Here is a 9,051-nt window from a genome sequence, read left to right on the forward strand (position 1 = left end):
TAACAATTGTAATACTAATGATAATAATATACAAATAATGTGAATAATAAAATAATGAAACGTTGAATAAAATAAAATTGTATTTAATCATTTTACAAATGCCCGAAATTAAATAGTAAATGAATTTAAATTTGAATTAACCGCCTAATTTGTCAGACTTGCTGGGTTCATCTAGAGGCAATACAGTTAACAACCGGACAAGTAATACAAATAATGTAAGTAAAATAAATTTGAATGAAAAATTAATCAAATATTTGAAATAATTCAAATTTGCGGCTTTCTGACACCTAGTGTCACCTGCTGGATGAATCTAGGGGCATAACAGTTCACAGCCGGAAAAGTAATGAAAACAATCCACACTAAATATTTACATCAAATATCTACAACAAATATTCATTATAATATTATTAAATTAAATAATTATGATAATAATAATAATAATAATAATAATAATAATAATAATAATACGTTAAATAGAATAAAATTGCATTTAATTATTTTACAAATACCCACAATAAAATTTTAAATAAATTCAAATTTGAATTAACCGCCTATTTTGTCAGACTTCCAATGGAAATGGAATAACTCTGATACTATACAGTGGTTACTATCCTTAGAAAATTGAATTGTACCAACTTAAAAATCTGGAGCAGAGTAACTATCCGAAGAGGATCTCAGACGCCAAACGGAAACGGACTAACTGTGATACTACACATTAGTATACTATCCGCAGAAAATTAAACTGTACCAACTTCGAAATAAAAAATTCGACCGAAATTAGTAAAATCTCTCGTAGAATCGAAAAACGGGGGAGCGAAAATTTTATAAATTAGGATAACGCTAAATAATGAAAAAAACAATATAGTTTTTGGTGTTTTACAGAAAGAACTAATAATTAAACTATTTAAAGCGAGTGTAAAGTGTTGATATGAATGTAGTAATAAAATAAATCGAGTTAAAAATATGGTGAGGTTATGTTGACATCTGACTCGAGAATAGAGGCACTGTAACCTCACGCCTACACGTTCACACATATTATTACATATGTTGTTGAACGTGTACTTGGCTTGAGGCACTACAGTGCCTCCGGATTTCAGCTCACACCGGGATTCGAACCCACGCCTCACCAGTCCCAAGCAAGCATGACAAGCATTATACCGCTTAGCCATGGGACTGGCTTACTTTACAATTTTTTTAGATTTTTAATATTCAATCCGGAATTTCAAGTTTTAACTTTTTCATGAAGAGTCTTTCGAGTTATTTCACTATGGATATTTTGACTTTTGGAATTTGACCTCAAATTTTAGATAAAAGATTGAAGATACGAAAAAATTAATAAGAATCTTTCTTGTAGAACGTAAAATTTTCTATAAAAAATATATCATGATTTTTCTGTATCTTCAATATTTGAGCCAAATTTTAAGCTTTAATTTCTTCGTAAAAAACTATTCTAAAAGAAATATTTAAGATTTTCCCATTCTGAGATAAAATAATGACATAATATTTCAATATTAGGGAAGGGTAGGGCATGACGGCCCCTTTAAGATGGTTATTTCTTTTTGTAATTTTTATCCATCAAATTCGTTTGTTTTTTCCGTTTATTTCGAATAAATCAGTTCAAAACTTTTTTTTGATCGTCGTTCACTCGGTGTATTTAAGTATACAGATTAAAACCCCGCCGAGTTTTTTTGTTTCAGATAAGCCAGTCTGCTAGCTGATATCATGGAGGAAGTGGTAAAATAATGGTAAAATAAAAAAATAAATGGTAAAAAGTTCAAAGTTCTATCTCTTCATTGGTCTTTACAAAAAATCCCAAACAAATGCTCAAAAATCAGGGCGTCAAACCAGAAAACCCCCTTAAAAAATTGACCTTTTTGATCAAAGAAATGAAGATTATCGAGAAAAAAAATTAGGAAAACGGTTGACCCTAAAGGCCATCCCTGCAACTTCCCGCTAACTCCATACCTAAACGCTCAACATTTTACTTATTTTGTTTTTGAGCTCTTCGAGCTCAAATGTACAGTTTCTGTGTTATTTTGAGCTCTCCGAGCTCAAAAAGATAGCTTCTTTATGCTTTTGAGCTCTTCGAGCTCAAAAGTCTGATAGATGTTTGATAAAAGATAAAAGAAGTTTGATAAAAGATTTTTTGAATTTTCAAATCGCAATAACTTTTGAATGAATCAACCAATTTTTACAAGATTGGTGGCATTCGACGCAGTTTTTAAAACTTCATAACGGATTTTTAAGTTTTAATCGATCGAACGAAGAATTTCAAAGTAATTCCAAAAAAACATTTTTTTTGAAATTTTTCGTTTTCGATAACTCTCGAACGAATCAACCGATTTTGACGGGACTGGTGGCAATCGACGTGGTTTTTCAAACTTAAGAACGGAATAGTTTTTGGAATTGATCGGTGCAACTGTTTAGAAGTTATTCCAAAAAAACGATTTTTTGAAAACTTTATTTTTGAGATTTCTCAAAATCTAGCAAACTGAATTGATTCAAATTTTCACGGAATTTAATGGCAATGATACTCTTTGGATCGCCGCCTATTTCGATCCGATCTGTCAAGCCGTTCAAAAGTTATAAGAAGTTTACATACACAAACACACACACACACACACACACACACACACACACATACACACATACACACATACATACAGCCGCACGGACACCATTCTGGGAATAGTCAGGGAAGCTTCCTGTGACCTTAAAACGTCGAGATCTGATGAAAACTCAATTTTCGCAAAACGGGGTGAAACCAATAACTACCCGAATTTTGAAAATCTTCGATTTTTTTAGCGGGAAGTTAAAAAATTTTTTTCATTCAAAAAATAAATATAAATCGAAAAATTGCTCATAACGGTGATTTTTGAGAAAACAATAAATCTGAAGCTTCGGGGCACTCAAAAAAAAAAAAAAAATCGCAGCGCTTTGAATTTTTCGGAGATCTTCCAGGATACTTTGAGGTTGAAAAATGACTGACAATATTCTTTGTCCATCCATTTTATCCAAACCCGGGAAAAAAAGTTTAGATCTGCTCTGATCAAATCAGATCAAATTTATCAGATCTGAGCAGATCTGCATTTTGGCCAGATCTGTCCAGATTAAATTTGATCTGATTAGATCAACTCTGATCTGTTCAGATCTGGTTCGATTAAAACAGAATCAATTTATAAAAAAGTTTATAAAATAAAAATAATAGTAAAATTTATTTTATTTCTACTTGCAAATTAGAAATTATGTATTTGATATCAATTTTCCGTAATGTAACGTCGAATTATCGTTTAAAAATAATTTCTGATGTTGGGGATGCGAACCTGGGTCCTCCTGCATGTCAGTCCTAGAGCGCACCATTCAGCTACTAGAAGTACCTGACTGAGTTACTCTTCAGATAATAGTGTAGGCACTGTATTATCTTTTCGTAAAATTTTGAAGTCGGTGTACAAAATATGATTAATTAATGTATTTTGACCCGCTGAAACCGAATATCACAGTCATTTTTGCGAAATCTCGGGCCATCTATTGTTTATAGCCATTTGTTTAAACAATTATTTGAGAAATAATTTTTTTTGAGATTCGATATTTTTTTTACAATATTTTAGGCAATTGTAAGATGAAAATTACTCTTATAAAATTTTCTGTAAGTTGATAGTTTCTGAGTTATAAATTTTTGAAAATTGAAAATTCTTGATCTTCAACAATTTTGATGATTAATTACAAATAAATGAATTACATAACACCAGGTTTCATGCACGTGATTGTAAAGAAGAATATTCAAAGTTTCTATTAAAAAAATAACATCCGGTTATAATTTTTATTAAATAAAAAAAACGTGATCAAAGTTAGTGCATTTGTAAAAGCTATTTATTAGAACATAAAGCATAAAAAGTCGTACCTAAGTAGGTCTGCACTGATCAGAGCAGATCTAATTAGATTTATCCATATCGCCTTTATGATTACATATACTCATCAAGCTTGATCTGATTTGATCTAACTTGATCTGATCATATCTAAACTTTTTTTCCCGCTTAATAATCAGATTAAATTTGATCTGCATAGATTAAGTCAGATCTATTTATATCTAATTTTTAATTTAATTTTGATCAAACTTGATCTGGATTGGTCTAATTTGATCTGACCAGATCTAGTTTGATTAGAACAGATCTATCCATATCTACTTTTTAATTTCATTTTGATCAAACTTGATCTGGATTGATCTAATTTGATCAGAGTTGATCTAGTTTGATTAGAACAGATCTATTCATATCTACTTTTCAATTTCATTTTGATCAAACTTGATCTGGTTTGATCTAAGCAAATCAAATTAGATCTGTCTATATCTACTTAGATCTAAATTTAGATCAAATCTGATCTGCTCAGATCAAATTTGATCATAGCAGATCTAAACTTTTTTTCCCGGGAATATATACCAAGTTATCCAAATATCCTTAATTATGCGAATTTTCGTCTTTTTTTTCGTCAAAAGCTATTCACGGTTTTTCATAGGGAATGTTGCGTTGTTTTCGAAACCCTCTTTTGATTTCCTATACGATCATTATTACCAGAGATATTGATTATCAAAGTTAAATAAAACTTTTTTGCTTTGATTGACGATAACTCCGGGGCAAATCATCGTGTAGGCTTTTTGATTACATCAAATCGAAGGGCATTAAATTTTCTAAAATAAAATTTGAGTGAAATAATGGAAAAACATTTTTTAAAGCCCGTAGACCTTTTTTTAGACGAGAAAAAATTTAGAAAATTTTTTTTTGTTAGTTTCCTTAGGATTTCTTAAGGGGATAGATGCACTTAGAATTTTTGAAAAATCGATTTTTTTTTTTTCATTTTCTTAAAGTATAATTGTTTTAAGTATAATGTTTTAAGAATATTTTCTGAAAATTTCAAGTCAATCCGATGAATAGTTTTCAGGATATTTAGTAATTACTGAAGCAACATTAAACCTCTCGGTTGTGACTAGAGCAGGTAGCGGACGGCAGCTGAAAGCGCCCGGTTTTGTCATGCCTATTATCTTGTATGAATAGAATAATTTCAGGTATAAGATGGAAAATTTTTGGTTAAATTTTATTTTACACTTGACATTGGAAGTGAATAGTCGATACACGTGTTTTTTGATTTGTGAAAATTGTTTTGAAAATTTTATCATGGATCGTGCGAAAGGTTCAAGAGAACTTCGAAAGTCTAATGGTGTTCGTAAATCGCGTACTGTCAAAAGAAAAAATGTATTCAATCCAAAGACAGCGGAACGTGATCAAAGTGTTCTTAGTTCTTCAGCTAAAAAATTAAAACGTGACCTCGAAGACAGTGCGCCTGAAGATAATGGTGTTGAATACAGAATAATAACCTTTATATCTGTTTTTACTGCTATTGCAAGTATTTTCAAGTGTAAGGCGTGTGATGGAGATGTGAAATTTCAGACATCTAGTACACGTGGCTTATGATAAACGAGTGTAAGCTAGTCAGACTAAATTTTTCTAGCAAAAATTTTCAAAGTTTAATAACTCGATGAATATTGAATTTAACCGAATTTTGTAAAAAATACTTTCGCTTTAAAAATTCTTCAAATATACGAAAATAAAAAATCAATTTAAAAAAATGGAATTTTTCAAAGAAATTATTTAAATAATTAGCTATAAACAATTAAATGTTCAAATTATCAGCAAAAAAATGTGATATTCGGATTCAACAGATAAAATTACGCAAAATTTAACTTTTTCCATTCAATTAGGTACTTAACACCAAAATTAAACAAGATCTACTTTTAAAAAACTTTAAACGCGTTTTTATCAAAACTGTGTTTTTCCATTTGGTGACTAATATAACTCGAAAACCATTCGGTGGATATTGATGAAATTTTAATATTATCTTTTTGGCATTAAGAACCAGTCTTTAATCAAAGGATATTGATTTTTGTTGACAATTACTATATTTTTTAAACAATTAACTTTTAACTTTTTATCGAAAACAGAGTCCAAAGTTTCGAATGCCTCCATTTTGTAAATTTTCAAAAAAAAAAAAAAAAAGCTTCGATTAAACACTGGATTTATTATTAAACTAAAGGTTTCGCCTTGGTTTTTCGAATTCAGATGATCTAGAAGGCTGCTGTGATGGTCACCGCGAAGCACTACTCGCGGGAGAGGATCCAACCGATATGGCGATATTTTAATAAATAATATATATGTAAAATATAGATTTTTAGAATTATATTAATTAAAAAAAATTACAGCACGAGGCGATATTTATTAAAAGTATAATAATATGTTTATTGATAAGGGAAGTACTACATACAACTGTTTCCTAGCCTGGATGGTATTAGACTGCCTTAAAAATTATCTCTTAAAATTATCTGGGCCTCTCGGTCCCTTCTCACCCCCATCTCTCAACAGCCTACTAGCATACTTCATACACTCTTGCTCGTTTTCTCACTCGCACTCAAGCTACAATATTCTTAACCATTTTCCAGATTTTTCACTTTGCTCCGATGCTCTGGTCTTCGTTTTTGCAGCTTCCTGTTTCATGCTTGCGTACTGACTGAATCGTTCTTTCAGCTCCTTAATTGTTTGAGCTCCGTACAAGATTAACTTGTTTACAGCTTCATCGGGAATACCTTCGATTATATACTTGATAACTACACTCACTTCGAGATGCGATCTGCAGCATCTTATACACATAGGTCTGTAGCGTTTCGTCAGATTTTTTCTTCCGTTTCACGAGTTCCCGGTGCACTTGTAAACTGTCTACGGTTTTCTCAAACTCTTCCTTCAGCGCCTTCTTTAATTTCGTCCATGTTCTGCTACAATTCTCGTACTCCACGAATAATTCCGCAGAACCTTCTAATAGTCGCTTAGCATAAGCCACTTTTTGAACGTCATTCCACTCGCACAGTTCCGCCATCTCTTCGAACTTTTGAAGCCATCGTCGTACATCAGTGTGATCATCACCACTGAACTTCTTCAGCGTACCTTCAACGTCCTTGAACGTTAACAGCACGCGCTGCTGACTTCCTCGGGGTCGGCGAATGACCGGTGTTCCTCGAGAGCCAGCTTCACCATCGTGTTCCGGAACCTGGGGTTGGTTCTGGTGATCGTTCCGCGGGGGAACAATCTCGTCTTCAATTTCGTCATCTTCTCCATCGTCGTCGTCGTCGTCGTTGCCATCTGCTTCGTCTTCTTCTTCTTCTTCTTTGTCTTGAACTCGTTCTCGTTCGACCAAAAGTGCAGCTCGCAGACGTTCTAATAGCTCACGCTTACGACCAATGGTTCGCAGGTGCCTCTGTCTAGCTCCATCTTGAGCTCGGGAACCCTCATCCGCGCGAGTTGATCCTCGTTCAACTCCATCGCGTCAACACCTCGCGCAACATTATCAATAACTTCATCAGCCATTATTTTCACAACGTACACTTATCAAATCGAACAAAACACTTCACGTCTTTAAACTTACTTCCCTCACAATCCGTCTTTCGTCTTAGTTTATTAAACTTTTATATGCCTGTTCGCTGTAATCTCAGACCGAGCCCCCAAAATGTAAAATATAGAATTTTAGAATTATATTAATTAAAAGAAATTACAGCACGAAGCGATATTTATTAAAAGTATAATAATATGTTTATTGATAAGGGAAGTACTACATACAACTGTTTCCTAGCCTGGGTGGTATTAGACTGCCTTAAAAATTATCTCTTAAAATTACCTGGGCCTCTCGGTCCCTTCTCACCCCCATCTCTCAACAGCGTACTAGCATACTTCATACACTCTTGCTCGTTCTCTCACTTGCACTCAAGCTACAATATTCTTAACCATTTTACAGAGTAACTATATTTTGACATCTGGTGACAGCATGTTAGAAATACTAGTTACTCGTATAATCCTTGAATTTACAACAACTTAAAACTACTTAAAAACGAATACCTTATAGTAAAGTAAAAGCATAGAAAATATTTACAATGTAATAGGGTAAAATTACCCTGCATCGATAAGTCGCCAGAGATCGACAACTATTCGACTAGCACTGGTGTGCCTCGATCTTCGGGCCTAAAGAGAGAGTAGGAGGGGGTATTTTGGGGGTTGTTATATAGGTGAGTCAGGCGTTGTGACAGGGAGAAGTAGTGTAACCGCCAGACAGTGTGCCACAAATCAAGAAGAACCGATCCCCGGAGTAGTTACGAGACGACAGAAGCCAATAACATCTAGGACTCCAATCTCGAGTAGTGAGTTAGATCGTCGTATAATCTAACAAGGTATCAATAATTACTCTGTGGGCTAGGAGTGGACCACGGGGTTTATACTCAGTTTACTTCTCCTCTGATTGATTATTCTCAATTTATTAAATAATAATTCAATAATCATTTAATTGCAATTAAATTTTATTCGTTAGTTGCCGTTGAGCGTAGCTCTAGAGGGTTTATACCCGAGGACTGCTCAAGGACCTTGCGGTGTTAATTGTCGTGAGAATTTATTAATTTACTCGATTAATTCTAAATCATTCTGAACATCTGGAAAATCGGTTTAGTTACATTTATTTTATTTGATAAAATAAAACCGAGAATTAAAAGCTTCGAGAAAATTCCATTGTCTTCTCACGGATTAGCCAAGCGTCAGTTGAACTTTACAACGCAGTTAACGTGTACCCAAGGTCAAAGACTACTATGCACTAACGAATGCCGGCGTCCATTTTGAGCGCGCAAATTCCTGGCAATTATTTTACAAGACAAATTATTAAAAACAATCGAATTATTATTATTCAATATTATTTATTACAAGAATATATTAATTATTTAACAATATATAATTTATTGAGAATTGGCTATTGAACTTCGACGCAATTAAGATTGAATACCCGTAGATAATTTTTCGTGAATTTATTTTACATTGAGATAAATTGTTTTATTAATTATTTATAAATCGAAAAATTCCACGTAGTCATTTTATATATTGAACTATTGAAAATTAAAATTATTATTCTGTTGGAATTGTTTATAAAAATATTTAACGGCGTGGATTAAGTCCCAGAAAATTAGTCAGAATTTTA

Source organism: Cotesia glomerata, linkage group LG9, assembly GCF_020080835.1.
Source record: "Cotesia glomerata isolate CgM1 linkage group LG9, MPM_Cglom_v2.3, whole genome shotgun sequence".
Classification (NCBI taxonomy): Eukaryota; Metazoa; Arthropoda; class Insecta; order Hymenoptera; family Braconidae; genus Cotesia; species Cotesia glomerata.